Below are 16,083 nucleotides of genomic sequence, written 5' to 3'. Positions count from 1 at the left end.
CAAAATGTCATCATACCAGCATCTTGTTGCCCATACTCTTCACCTTGTCTATGTTTTGAAATGGGACCATGCTTAAGTAAAATTGCTACTTTCCATGATAATGCATTTGGGGCTGAGGAAACTATATGCCTGTTAAGTAATTCTTGCTTTGCTCTAACCTGCTCTGCCCCTCCAAAATATTGCCTCAGCTCATAGTTTAGAAGGCATTAGTTTTAAGCTGAGTAGTATTAGAAAATAATCCTTATGATAAATGGTTTTTCCCCAGAGGAGGTGGCCTACTGATAAATGAGAGAATAATATTCATTGGGCCATCTTGCCATCTATGGAAACCATTTGCTTTGAAAATAAGAAATATCTCTTTCAGTAGGCAGTGATTTTTCTTAAGGATTTTATAACAAAGATAAAAATTCTGATTGGCAAGTGTGATGGTTAATATTAAGTGTCAAATTGATTAGATTGAAGAATGACTAGATCGCTGGGAAAGTACTGTTTCTGTGTGTGTCTGTGAGGTTGTTGCCAGAGGAGTTTAACGTTGAGTCAGTGGACTGGGAGAGGAGACCCACCCTCCATGTTGCACACCATCCAGTTGGCTGCCAGTGCAGCTAGAAAAATCAAATAGAAGAAGGCAGGATAAGTTGGTGTATTAGTCTGTTCTCACACTGCTAATAAAGCCATACCCGAGATTGTTTAATTTATAAAGAAAAGAGGTTTAATTGACTCACAGTTCCACATAGCTGGGGAGGCCTCACAATCATGGTGGAAATTGAGGGAGGAGCAAAGTCACATCTCACATGGTGACAGCCAAGAGGGCTTATGCAGAGAAATTCCCATTTGTAAAACCATCAGATCTTGTGAGACTTATTCATTACCATGAGAACAGTATTGGGGAAACTGCTCCCATGATTCATTTATCTCCACCTGGCCCCACCCTTGACACATGGGGATTATTATAATTCAAGGTGAACTTTGGGTGGGGACACAGCCAAACCGTATCAGTTGGCTTGCTGAGTTTTCTTGCTTTCATCTTTCTCCCATGCTGGTTACTTCCTTGAACACCAGATTCCAGGTTCTTTGGCCTTTGGACTCTTGGACTTACACCAGTGGTTTGCTGGCGGCTGTGAAGCCTTTGTCCACAGACTGAAGGCTGCACTGTCGGCATCCCTACTTTTGAGGCTTTTGGACTCAGACTGAGCTACTACTGCCTTCTTTCTAAGCCTGCAGGTGGCCTATCGTGGGACTTCACCCTGTGATTTTGTGACTCAATTTTCCTTAATAAACTCTCTTTCATTTATACATATATCCTATAAATCTCTCCTTCTGGAGAACCCTGACTAATACATAAACTTTGTAAACAGTAAAGTTTTCATGTTTCATAATAAGTGAAAGAACATGCAAAGTAGCCAGGGAAGCAGGTCTCTGCCGCATCAGATTCATAAATGTGGTAGCATTTAGCCTGAAAAGGAACCTTCACATGTGGCTGGTTGTGAGACTGAAATGAGTTGAAGGAAGGAACAGGCACCAGGAGAAGGATCCGAACTTCACCACCAAAGCTAAGTACGGAGGCTCTTCTTCTATGAAACTTTACCTCATGCTTTTCAGCGGGGTAAGCCTCATACATCTTTTTGTCAGATTGGAATATCACTAGTGATTTTGTGCTCATGAAGAAGTACCTTGATTTTCTGAAGTGCGATTCAGCAAATTACACTTGGCAATCACCTAGTTTCAGTCACTTGGACCATGATTATGTCATATTATAGCAATTTTTATCAAGGCATAGACTGACCTGGTACAACACTTGTTATTAACTTATTGCTGACTTACTCCTTATGTGACTACTTTGTGAAAGAAAAAAACAAATAAAAATGTAAGGAGAATTTTGCCATTTCAAATAATTTGACATTAGACAGTCTTTTGGACTCATGACATTTTTGAAGACTTAGAGAAATAGGTCTCTCTTCACAGTCAACACCAGGCATGTTTCTCAGCCTGTAGGATGTGATGCCTTCTGCTTTATCTCATCGATTTTCTAGGGCCTTTGTGAAAAACTCCTTACCCACTGCTCTTTGGATCATGGCAACTGACATAGGACCCATTTGAATAATTCTACTTTCTTGCAGCAAGATTCCTAAAGCATAATAAGAACTACTTTAAAAATAATAGTCTTATTTCTGTCTTTGATTCTTAACCTTTATTTAGGGACATAGGTCTTTTGGGGCTCTATAACCCAGAATGAGTTGAAATGCCCAGAAATCCCCAGAGTGATATAGTAGAAAGAGCAGGGTTTAAAAACCAAATACTTGCATTTGACTAATTTCCTACCTCATACTGAACAGCTGGGAGAAACTCAAATTGTAATCAGATGGCGGTATGTCTCTCTGTTCACCATAGCATCCCTAGTGCAGAGCAAATGTGTAGAATATGATCTTTTGCAAAGATGTGTTGATTAATTGACTAATTGGAAGATTCCATGAGATGTGTATGTAAAAGCACAGGAGAGGAACTAAATGAATGTATTTACTTTGCTCTTCTGGTTTGTGGGTGATAAAAATCATTGCTTTCTGTGAACATGCATCAGCCATGCAGTGCTGGTGCTCAAAAATATCAGGGATCAATTTGTTATATAGCTGGGGTCCAAGGAGACAAAGTCCAGCAGGAGCAGTTGAAGAGAGAGTACAGCCAAGTTTTTTTTTTCCTTTTTATGTTTTCTTTTCATATGACACTTTTTCAGTTTCTTACCTAACCTTAATTTATAATGCCATTTTTGGAGGGCGGAGGGGAGAACTCTAATCAATGCTATAGGTACAAAAGCTATGTAAAAATAAGGTGGCTATAGCTGATTAATTTGACTCTTTCTGCTTGCTTTCATTTTATCTTTTTGTGTGTGTGCCACCAGGGTTTCAGTCTTTACAAATTAAGACTGTACAATGCTAAGCATTCTGACAGGCTAAACCCACAGCAACAGTTACTAGCTATCTTTCTTCTGCTGTCACTGAGCAATTATTAAAGACTCAGTGTACAGGACTATGCTAATTAGTGTATAGAATACGCAAACAAAAATTAGCATTGTAGAAGCAGTGAACAATGTTCTATTAAGAGCACTGCTGGTTTCTGCATTCTGGAAATGAGGATCTTGTCTGCAATGGTCTCCCTATAAAAATAGCAGGAGTTCTTTAATTAGAACTTTAGGGAGATAGAAAAACAACTTGTTGGATGTGACTAAATACATTAGTTGTGAATAAATAAAAATAGCATATAATGGACTGGGGTATAATGGCTCAAGCCTATAATCTCAGCACTTTGGGAGACCAAGCTGAGAGGATCCCCTGAGGCCAGGAGTTTGAGACCAGTCTGAGCAACAAAGTGAGACCTCATGTCTACAAAAAATAAAAAAGACAAAATAGATGCATTGTAAATACATTTGAAAACTATTCCTCCTGGGAGTATTGTAATAATTTTATTTATTACCCAAACAGCATCTTTTGTTGAGCTCTTAAGGTAGAATTGCTTTATCTTTTCTCTCTTTGTTCAACTTCTCTTAATACTTTGTGGAGTGAGAGGTTGATCTTGGGTGTAAATAGCTAAATGTGATCAACTGTAAAAGAAAAGAAAATATTAGAACCTAAAAGTATTTGGTCAGCCAGATTAAGAAAAATAGAGTATCCTCAAGTATTCTGTTTCATCTCTTTTATGAGAAAATATGCAGTCATGGGGAATTTGAAAAATGCTTGTTATGTGTACGCTCTTATAGTCTCTAGGCTAGTTTAGTGATATATGCAGCTGTTAAGTCAAACAAGAATGACTAGAAAAAACTGCTGAGGCTCGATCAGTAATTGTGGCTTAAAGTTAGTGAGATCTCGCCGAAGGGTGGTTGTTGATAGTCCCAATGATTTTTCGAAAGCATTGCAAAGCTTTCGAAGAATCTTTTTAATCTCTTCATCTCTCTGTTCTATTACTAATAAAACAAGGGGCATTACTTAGATGAGGACAATAGACATTTTCTAGATTTGTATGGTAATTTACAGTTTACTAAGTGCTTTTACATTTTTCCTTTCCTCAGAGGAATTAAGGCTTTTTTTTTTTTGACACGGTTTCGCTCTTGTCGCCCAGGCTGGAGTGCAATGGTGTGATCTCTGCTCACTGCAACCTCGGCTCCTGGGTTCAAGCGATTCTCCTGCCTCAGTCTACCAAGTAGCTGGGATTACAAGTGCTCACCACCATGCCTGGCTAATATTGTAGTTTTAGTAGAGATGGGGTTTCATTATGTTGGCTAGGCTGGTCTGACCTCAGATAATCCACTGGCTTCAGCCTCCCAAAGTGCTGGGATTACAGGCGTGAGCCACCACACCCAGCCTAGGCTCTTTTTTTTTTTTTGAGACGGAGTTTCGCTCTTGTTACCCAGGCTGGAGTGCAATGGCGCGATCTCGGCCCACTGCAACCTCCGCCTCCTGGGTTCAGGCAATTCTCCTGCCTCAGCCTCCCGAGTAGCCGGGATTACAGGCACATGCCACCATGCCCAGCTAATTTTTTTTTAATATTTTTAGTAGAGACGGGGTTTCACCATGTTGACCAGGATGTTCTCAATCTCTTGACCTCGTGATCCACCCACCCGACCTCCCAAAGTGCTGGGATTACAGGCTTGAGCCACCGCACCCAGCCTCGGCCTAGGCTCTTTTAAGCTCCCAAATTCTACTACTTCAAGTTTTATTGATTCTTTTGAATATGCTTTAACATTTTTTGTTTGAAACTGACAAATTGAACAGTTTTAGTTTAGCATTCATATAACTTTCCAATTCCTTACATTTTCAGAGCTTACTTGAATTATGACTGTGGGCTTTTAAAATAAATAACCTGCTGATAAATCATGTAGAAATCTCCATAAGATGTATTTCAAAAGAGCTGTTCATTAAGACACCTTGTTAACAACCAAAGTTTAAATAGCTAAAGATTATACAATTGTAACACAAAGTTCCCTGTGTCTGTTTCATTTTCTTTTAAGAATTCCACAAGACTGAGGAAATGGCCTGGTAGTGCAGAAGTCAGTTTTCAGGTTATTATTATCATAGGCAATCCAAAGAAGGCTGAATCACTGACAATTACTAAAGAAAAGGACAAAGTAATGACCGTGGGTCAGACAGTCTAAGTATTTCTGACTAAAAAATTCTCTCACTTCCTGCGATTATTATCACTTAAAATGAGCCCTCAAAGGAGCTGAAACAATTTTATAAGGGTATTTATTATTATTATTATTTTTTGGAGACAGAGTCTCACTCTGTCGGCTCGGCTGGTGTGCAGTGGTATGATCTCAGCTCACTGCAACCTCTGTCTCCCGGGCTCAAGCAATTCTCCTGCTGACTAAACCAACTCTCCAACAAGAAGTGATTTAAGACTAAAATTTACCTGGAATTGAAGTAGATGAGGTCTACAGTAGATTGTTATTTCAAGATTCCCAGACTGGGTCACTGTATTCTTTCCCTTTTGTTTTTGATCTCTTCTTATATGCCTTTATTTTCCTGGAAAGATAATGCTCTAATTTGCACTTTCCTATCTATTGCAAGGAGGAACCATTACTGACTGTTAGATTTGTTACCTAAAACCTTGATCTGTCATGACATAAGTAAACCTTTAGACTACTCCATAACACATTTCATTAACATTCCCAGTGTAACTGTGGTTCGAATTTTGTATCCAGTCCTTTATACAAAATCAAACTTTTGGACCCAGATATTCAGATTCTTTGCTTCACCATTATAGTACCTACGTCTACAAAACAACCTTTGGAACTAGACTAAGATTGTGAAAGAAAAGGTATGGTATTTAGATTCAAGAGAAAAACAATTTGACAGGTTACAAAAACATTCATGATCCTGGTTTTCTTACTCCTGATAACCTCAAACAATGTAATAATTCAATAACAGAACCTTGGAGAAATACTGCTGACATCTCCCTATGAGTAGCAATTAATATACAAGGTAATCCACAAAGAATTATCTGTTATGTTCCATGAAAATACATTTTTATTTATAGGGGATTTAACAGTTAGACATAAGCGTGGGCAGCATCTTGTCTCAGCAAATGGAAAATAGAATGCCAATGTGGTTTAGGATATTTCTGGATTCAGTATAAATTAAGAAAATCTGAACAGTGGTTGGCACCTTTTAACTTAACACCATTAAAAGATATACTGTCCTGGGAGACCTAAACCCAGCAGGATAGGCCTCAGCTGTTTAGACACTTTTTCTGTTGGATTGCAGTTAACCACTTAAAAACAACGGTTAGAAATTTAGCCTTAAAACTTGCGTCTATAGCCAATTCCACAGCTAAGGCTGTTGTAGCTCAATAAACTTTCTTAGAATCTCTTGCTACAGTGGCATTGGATAACAGGATTGCTCTGGATTACTTATTAGCTGTCAAGGTGGTAGCTGTACAATTGCTAACACTACTTGCTATGCATGTATAAACTCCTCTGGGAAAGTAAAAACACAATTATACAAGATAAAAGAAAACCCAAGCTAGCTGGCTCCAACAAGTCTCACCAGATACATCTGAACTTTTTGCTCTGTCCAGTTGGTTGTCTTAAAATTTAGGTTCATCGTCTAGGTTTATTATTCAAACTGGATTTACTGTATTGTCATAATGATTTTTTGCATTTTCATAGTTAAGATTTTTTTTTTTTTTTGCTTGACTAATCTTTGTGAAGCCAGCACTCCCAACAAGACAATGTTAGCCCAGTATCTTGAGAAGATTGCTTATGCCTAGGGGACTAATACAATAAAACTCAATGTTGAACTCTAGGCAAAGCTGAGATGAAAAAGTTTTTCCTTTTGGCCTCTTTGTTGCTAAGTGTCGCCCAGGTCCCCAACATGGACTCTCATACCTTCCCTGAAAAAGTAGGACAGAGACAACTTGGACAGGTTCAGACCCAGCAGTGAGGGCCAATTATACCTAACCTCAGAATGGTTAATCAGTGATGCTTTGAGAGAAAGATCTTGATAAAAATGGGAAAGTGTGAAATTAGATTATACAAACTGGGCTATTCTTGTCATACCCAACTAAATCAGAGTTGAAGGGTCAGGGGAGAGAACAGTCTGGCACACATAGCATTTGCTCTAGGAATGATCTACAAGCTTATCTGCTGAAATGGTCTGCTGTAACCTTAAGATCAGTTTTAACTAGTGTCTGCTGATACAGACTAATTTGTGCTGTGACTTTTACGACTAGTTTTACCTACCACTGCCATTCACTAATCAAAGAGTCAGGTCCCCAAAACTTCACTGGTACCGGTGAGCTTCCTTTCAAAAGAATATGTAACACATCCCTTTCTAATAAAACTTCCAACCATTTCTTTGTTCTTCAAATATGCCAAAGACCACCCCATTCTGTACATATGCCCTGAATAGTGATTCAATTTTTATGTGTATTCCCAAATGAAACAGTTTGCATAGAGATTTGTTTCTATTTTTCTTTGACTTTACCAGCCCCAACTGGCACTAATGGCAAAAATCAAGAACTCTGTCTCTGTAGGGTTATGATGCTTTGCGAACCCAAGTGTCATTGACTTGTGGTCCTCTTTTCAGCATTCATTCCTTTTATTCCACTCTTTGAATTAGTACTTAAGGAGCTATCTGTTTATCTTGGTAACTGTAATGTGCAAGTAAAGGATAGATTTTTTTTTTAAATAGAAAACTAAAGAATATTCCAGAGATAGCAGTTAAATATGCTTTTTTTTTTTTTTTTTTTTTATCAAAATGAGTAAGTAAGGACCAAAGGGAAAAGCTTGTTGTCTATCTGAGAATTCTGGTGAAAGAAACATAGAATGCCCAATTAAGATAAATATTTCAGTATTTTATCAATTTGTTCCTATGTGGTTAAAAAAAAGTCATGGATAAAATGTATTCCTATTACTAAATCTATACCAATCCTAAAATTCTTATTCAGTCACATTTTATAAAGGATTCTGAATATCTTTTGTCCAATCATTCTGAAATTTTGTACAGTTTCACCAAATAAGGAAAATACCGCAATTTTTATAATTTTCTTTTTATAACTTCTAGAAATGCTGATAGTGCTGAATGTGTTCCTGGAAATCAATACTGTAAAACATTTTCTCATATGTAATATTAAAGATGAAAATAATATTTCTTATCTAGGTCCCAGTAACCCATAAATAATACCCATGACCCAAAACATTTAATAATATCTGGAACAACTAGCTATCATCAAAAATATTTAATAGATGGCTTTTATTCTGTCTTAGAAAAAAGTATAGAACATTAGATTGTATACTAAATTTTCATTGTTGCAGGTACAAAATGGTCAAATAATGGTATTCTTGAATAGTTTGACCTATTCTATAAAATATACATGAAGCTCACAAAAACAGAATTTTAATAGGTTATAAATTTCATCAGAACTGATATATAATCTTAAATGTGTTTTTGAACTTCTATTTAAAAATAACTTTGCTTGCCTGATTTGAAAAGTCTCTTTTGGGAGGATTTGGGTGACAGACCTAGCAAGTTTGCACCAATCATTCTTTTCCTCACAATTTGTGTTCCTCTAGTGAACAGAGCATCAAAATTCATTCTGTTGACCTAAATTTTGTGCATAAAATATCAGGGGCATAATTAGTGTTGTACATGAAGTTTTGTTCATGCTGTTAATGAAAAATAATATATTTGAAAGGGTAAGTATAAGCATTAGGAAAGTATACAAAGACATAGCAATATGAATTTTATTAAAGCATTATTTACTGTAGTGAAAACATGAAAAAAATATTAATGCCAGAAGAAAAGGATTAGCAAAATATGTTACAGTGCAAGGGGCAGGCTTATAGATATCAAAAATAATATTGTAAAGAATATTAATATTGAAAAATTATATTGTTAAATGAAAAACATAGGTTGCAAAACAATGCAGCATAAAAATACATTGATATACATAGGTAAATAACAAGAAGTGTATTCAACAATGGAATTGCTAATCATTTTTCTAGTTGTGTGTATTGTTTTAGTTTCCTTCTTTTGCCAGTCTGAATGTGTAGGTCTAAAAATTTTTTGAAGAATATGTTTTATCCTACTATAAAAAGGTTTCTTTATTTGTTATAAAATAACATATTCTCATTATAAAAAGTACAGAATGGTATAAAGTAAAAATATTCCATCCAGATACCTCTTCCATCTGGATTTCCTATTCCAATTCTTCTGAGCAATTGCTTTAAAAATTTCCTTGGGTTTTCTTCAAAAAATCTTGGATATTGTTTCATACCAGTACATATGGAACAAGTTTTTAATAGCCACTTAGAATTTTACCTAATGAATGCATGATAATTGAATCATTTCTGTTTCAAAGAAAATTTAGGGCTTTCCCCTCCCAAGAACACTTTTTGTGAATTATTTTGAATTATGCTTTAGTGAATTACTTGTAGAAATGTTTTTATACTCTTTAAAATGCATTTTCATGGGATAAATTGCTCACAGTTGAGTTTAAGAGTAAAAAGATTTAAAAATGTACTTTTTGCAGATATGAGCAAAACTATAGCATTCAATATAATATGCAGGAAATGATAGGAAATGAAAATTGATAAGCACATAAGTACAAAGGTTCAATAAAATACATTCAGCTCTCTGTATCTATCAGTTCTGCATCTGTGGATTCAGCCAACTGTGGATTGAAAACATTCAAGAAAAATGAAATGCATGGTTGTGTCTATACTAAACAGGTACAGACTATTTTTTTCTGATCATTACCTCTAAGCAATACAGAATAAAAACTATTTACATAGCATTTGCATTGTATTAGGAACTATAAGGAATCCAGACGATTTAAAGTATACAGAAGGATATGCGTAGATTATATGGAAATATGATGCCATTTTATGTTGGGGACTTTATATTTTGGTGGATTTTGGTATTCTCTGGGAATCTTGGAACCATTCTCCATGGATTCTAATGGATGATTGCATATGAAAATCAACAGTAACTGAAAGTAACATGATTTTTCACTTATCAGATTTGTTAAAATTAATGAGTTTGATATACAAAGTTTTGGCGAGAATGGGGGAGACACACTGTTGAAGGAAATATAATTTGGTTCAATGTGCTATTCTTTAAATTAGGGAAATAGTAAGGGCTGATCTTTACCTTATACTCTCAGTTTTCAAAAGCACAGTAGGCTTTAGCTTTGAACTTACTAAAGAATCCTTCTCCTTATCTCCAGAAATAAACAAGACTCTTAAGAGAGATCTTTAATTTTTCACAGCCATTTCCCTTCCTCTAGTCTCTGATCCAGCTGACTCCGCAAGGAAGGTCTACATTCTACATGTTCTCTAAAAACTCTAAAATGTGGCCCATGCATTTTTTACTAGTCATTCTTGCTGTGTAATGACCTCAAAATCACTGAGGTTTAAAATATTAACATTTATTTTTCTTCCTTTAGGGGCTGTGGGTCAGCTGGAGAGGTTCTATTTCAGGCTGTGCTTTAGGTTCCGTTCTACTGCACCTGTTTTTCATTCTTATTGGACCTGATATCAGGACACATTCTTCTTTTGGCAAGTTGTAGGAAGGCAAGGGGGCAAGCCAAGTCATGAATGGATATTTAAGCCTTCGCCCCTGTTACATCCACTGATATTCCGTTGGAAACATGCCCAAATGTCAGTGGGGGTGGTGGGGAAAAATACTCTGTCTGCTTTAGTGGGAGGTGCTACAAAGTCACATAGCAAGGACATGAAAGTGTATGTGTGTACCACACATGTTAATTTTAACATCTTGAGTGAGAGAATGGAATCTGGCATGCTATAGAAGAATAATTGGCTTTAAAAAGAATTCCCTAATGGGTCTCCAAAATACAAATTTTAGGACTCTATTGGTTTCATAACATAGTAGTATCTATGTTATCAAGATTGATAAAATTATTTATGGGATTTTTGTTTGTTAATGGTCAGAATAATGAACATACCAAACCCTTTTTCTCATACAGTCTTTTCAATTGGATTTTCATAGCCACTGTAAGAATCATTTCAAATACACCAAATAGTTAAATGAATTGGGTGGAATTCAAAAGTTGGACCTTTAGCAGTAAATAAAGTACTATAAAATGACTCCAGTCATATAAATTTTTAACTTTTCTTTCCCAAGGTCACAGACAGTATGTGGCGAAACCAGTCCTGGAACTCCTGTGTCCTGTCTCCTTCTAACTCTGCCAGTGCACATCTTCTGTAATCAGTGGCCAATAGATAGTCTACTTTTTCCAAAAGCCTCTTCTATAACCATGTTAAAAACAAATTAACCTAAAGGTGTAATCAGGTTAAGTACTGACTTTATGACAGAAGAGCGTTGTTCAGATAGCCAAGCCCACATGGCTCAGGGAGTTTAGGCACCAGGCGTATTATCTGTGAGAATAGGAATGAATAAACATTTACCTCAAATTTGTCCCAAGCCTTTGCCTGACTGCCTCATTGCCTTTGTCATTATCTTGCAGTATTTTCATCAGTACTTATTTAACTTAGGAAAAATCAAAATTCAGGAGCCTCAATTATAATCTCACACTGGGGCAAAATGGTTGCTCCAGATAGATTTCGTTATTACTTTTGGCCTATTCTAGCTAAGCCTGTAGATTAGGCAAAGCTCATTCATCCATTAATGGAACAAGTGACTAGATTTGTGAAATGACAGAGATCATGAAAGATCAGTGAGGTGGCTGTTTCTGTTTACTTACCTTAGAGGAACATTAATTTGGATAAGCCTGACCCAACACTTTAGCTGGAAAGAAAATTTCTATTTGCAAATCATCTTGGGATTTCATTTTTTAGGAACAAAATTTAGACTGTGGTATAAAGAAAAGAAATAAATAATCTTTCCTATGTCAGTTTCTTACAAGCTGCATGTAAGTAGGCATTGTTATATTTCAATTCTCTTTTCCAGAAAAAACCTAATTTTTCCTTCCTCCTTTAAAAAAGAACCTTAAAATTTAATGGTACAGGCAGTTCTCTTTTGTTTCACATAATAACTACTTCCCCCTTGAAACAAAAGAAAACAAAACATAAAAGCTATTCTTAATTCCAACTTTTATTGTTGAACAAGAATAGGGATAAAAAATGTTATTAATGAAAGAAAAGTGTTGGGGAGCAGGGACTCTAAAGATAAAGGAACGTTTTTGGTTACCTAAAACTCTTCTAAAGTGAAAGAAATGACTTTTTCAGTTAGGTTAGAGAAATTGTAATCTTTCATATGGTACTATTTTAAGTTTTCAGGAACTAGAAAAAGTTAGTAAACTTACTGTTACATCAATGTCCTCATATTGCCCAAATGATATCTAAAATAACAGTGACCTAAAATGTGCCTAGCCCTAAATAATGCCCTACTTAAACAGGGGCAACATGAATCTTCAGGAAAATCATTAATTTCTATCTTTGAGTTTGAACAATAACAATGAAAAAGCCAGACTTAAAAATGTATTTTTTTGAAAATATATCTTTTGTTCAAACTCAAAGATAGAAATTTTTTTCCCTTTGGAGGAAGAATTGTCTAAGTGATGTTACCCCTTTGCCCAAAGACATCCAGACATTTAAATACTGGGTGTTAAATACTTTTTATTCACAAATTGTTTTAAAAGCCCTATGTAAGATGCATAAAGTCATCTTTAAAAATGACTGTATACTCAAGAAAATAAGAAACATATACCAGCCATAATAGATCAGCGATGTTTCTTGAATGGATCAGCGATGTTTCTTGAAAGGAACAAAAGCAGCTCAGCAGGAAATAAACACCAGAAAATGTAATCGTGGACTTGTAGGTATAGGCTGAGACTTTGCAGTGCTACTTCCATAATAGGTGTGCTATTAATTTCTTATTAGGCCATGAAAATGCATTGCACTGAAGAAGCAATTTCCCCAGTTATGCAAAAAATGTTTTTTTCCTCATCAAATCACTTAAATGGAGATTTTTCCTCTGTAATTATTTAGGGGCCACTAGGTGGCCTTTTATTAAGGACTTTTGATATCATCATCTTCTTATTTTTTCTAAACTACCTGCTGATTCTGTATATCAACTCAGCACAAGAGTATTGACGAGAATAAAGAGGATAGATCTTGTCCAACAGCATGAAGAGGGGCAAGAAATGAGAAGAACAAAATTCAAAATAGGACTAGCATTGGAGCTGGAAAATGGCTTGGAGGAGCTCCTACCCAAATAACTGGTAGCTATAAGAACAAAGAGTAAAGACTAAGTCAGGTTCTGGGCTACTTGGTTAAGAAGTCACTGAGTGAAAGTACACTTCTCTGTGTTGCAGGACAACAGCTTTGGGGAGCCTGAAAGTGCCTGGATGGCTCACCCACTAGACCTTATACACAGGGTGGCTTCTAAGATCAACCTAGAAGTCTGGGAAAGGATAGGAATGAATTCAGGGAATTCCTTTCTAGTTCACGACATTCAGCTTTGGACTCGGTCTTCCGAAAACATGCTCTTTTCTGAATATGTTGTCTTTGACTTTCTCAGTGCTTTCCATCCCCACATCCCAGTACTTACTTGTCCCTCTGGGCTTTCTCTGCAATCCTAGAAAATACTGAAAGCTTGTTAAAAACTTAAGATGGGAGTTGGTGCTTTCATTCCCACCCCTCTATTCATTTGCTCCCTGTTCCTTATTATGATTTTCTGGCTGTTGACAGCATTATCTTTTCCTACTTCTCTTTTAATGGCCTGTCCTTCATTTTTCCTTGTCGGAACCCAGCCTACTTTTCAAACTCCATTGAAGTTCTACTAGTTTTCACTTCTTTTTCTTTTCAATCAGAATTAATAGCTTCTGCCTCTTTGTTCCTATCACTCTAGGAACCTTTATTCTGGAATATAAGACTTTCTGCCTTGAATTAGATGTAGTTGTACAGATGCTGTTCATCCCACTGGGCCACAAACTTCTTGAGAGGAAGTGCAGTATCCTGTTTGTTTCCATAGACATCAAAATGTCTAGCAAAATTCCACACACAGTATGTGCTCCACACATTTACATTGCTTAAGAGATAACTTAAAATATGTTTCCCTCTTAGGGAGTATTTGCATTTTAATGGGAGATTTTTCAAAAAGTCAATGCCTTCACACTCTAAAGAATAATCTCCCATGAAACTTTTAGAGGGTGGAAGATACATTTTGGCAGGAACCTTTTCCGGTGCTTTCCAAATCCTACCACGTAGGGTCCTTTCTGCAATAATCCTAGTTCTGGTTGCTCATGACATATTCTGAGTACTCATATTATCTTGCAGAGAATCTCTTTGATCTAGTCACTGTAACTAATCAGAACCATATGGCTTTGTCAGTGATCAGGCTCCCTGAATGACTGTTTGGCCACCTAGTAGTTCCAAGTCAAACAGCAGGATGAATTTCTCTAGGTGCTTTTATACAGTTCTAATGTGCTGCTTAATTTGCTTGAATTAAAAGGAACTAACAGACACAAAAACAGTCCTCCAATAGTAGCAATGATAATCAGACAAACTAGTTTCTAAGCCTAGCTCTGGCTCAGTTAGCTGTGAGACATTTAAAAATTATTTTATTTTATTTTATTTTTTAGAAAAGGGATCTTGCTATGTTGCCCAGGCTAGTCTTAAACTCCTGGTCTCAAGGGATCCTCTGCCTTGGCCTCCTGAGTAGCTGGGACTGCAGATATTAGCCATCATTTCTGGTTAACAGAGAGACTTTTGCGTATGGGCATGTCTCTCTATTTGTTTCTTTAATTAATATTTATTGACCTCCCACTAAATGCTGGGCACTGTATTATAGCCTTGATATATAATAAGACATGGTAGGGCATAGCTCTTTGTCTCTAGAACTGTTCTGTAAAATAGTGAACTTAAGTGAATATAAGAAAATTATACAAATTATATAAGTCCTTCAGTCTTAGGAAAATGTTGATCTTAGTCAACTAAGGACAGATTTACTATCAGTTTCCTATTCTTCACTGTTCATCCCTCTGTATCTTCCTCAAACTTCCTATAAATGTATGCATTTTATATTTTATAAGGAAACATCTGCCATTTATTGAGTATTTTTGTGTTTTAGGTCATGTTGTAGGTTGAATGATAGGCCTCCAAAAACTCATGTCCAAGAATTTATGAATGTGAACTTATTTGGAAATAGGGTCATTGCAGATAAAGTGAAGTTAAGGATCTTGAGATAAGATGAGATAATCCTGGATTATCCAAATGGGTCCTAAATTCAGTGGTAATTGCCATTATAAGTCACAGAAGAGAAGAAAACACAGAGGGGAAAACCGTTTGAAGACAGAGACAGACGTTGGAGTGATGCAGCAATAAGGCAAGGAGTGCCTAAATCCACCCTAAACTACAAGGTCCAGAGCCTTTAGAGAACTGCAGTCTTGCCAACACCTTGATTTTGGACTTCTTGCCTCATGAACTATGAGAGAATAAATTCCTCTTGTTTTAAGACACTCAGTTTATGGTAATTTGTTTGGCAGCCCTATGCATCTAAATAGGTTCCTTCATAGACATTTTAAATACACTATCATAATCTTGCCTTGACAATTTCTGGGTAAAATTATTCCTAAAATTTAGAAAACAACTAAAGCCCAGAGGGATTGATGAATTGGCCATGTTCTCATGCACAGTATATGTTGTAGACTTAATTGAAACCCATTTCTGTCTGGTTCCAAAGCCAGAACCAGACTACCCTAGACTTATTTACATTAGTACAGGAATGAATGATAAACTCAAATGGGCTATCTTGCTCATAATGCGAAGCATTCTTTATTGGTTCTGTTTCATAGTACCCACCAGGATATTCAGGCAAAGTCGGGGCTCAGTGTGTTTTTTCCCTGCACCATTTTTCTTATTTATTTTTATCTTTAAGTTTTTTCTTTCTTCCCAAATTAAGATTATATTTTCTTCAGTGATTTTTATCATTTTCTGAGCATAATTCCCATGTCTGTTTCCATTTCCCATCAATCTCACAATAACAAAAATGTCCTATGATATGTAGGCAAAGTAGTCTTTGCTGTAAGTTACAGTTCAGTACTGCTGGTAATGTGTGATTATGATGTATTTCCCCTGACTGTTAAAATACCACTTTCTTCTTGGCAACTATG

The sequence above is a fragment of the Callithrix jacchus genome, chromosome 14 (genome assembly GCF_049354715.1).
Source record: "Callithrix jacchus isolate 240 chromosome 14, calJac240_pri, whole genome shotgun sequence".
Classification (NCBI taxonomy): Eukaryota; Metazoa; Chordata; class Mammalia; order Primates; family Cebidae; genus Callithrix; species Callithrix jacchus.
Note: the sequence above shows the minus strand (reverse complement) of the source record.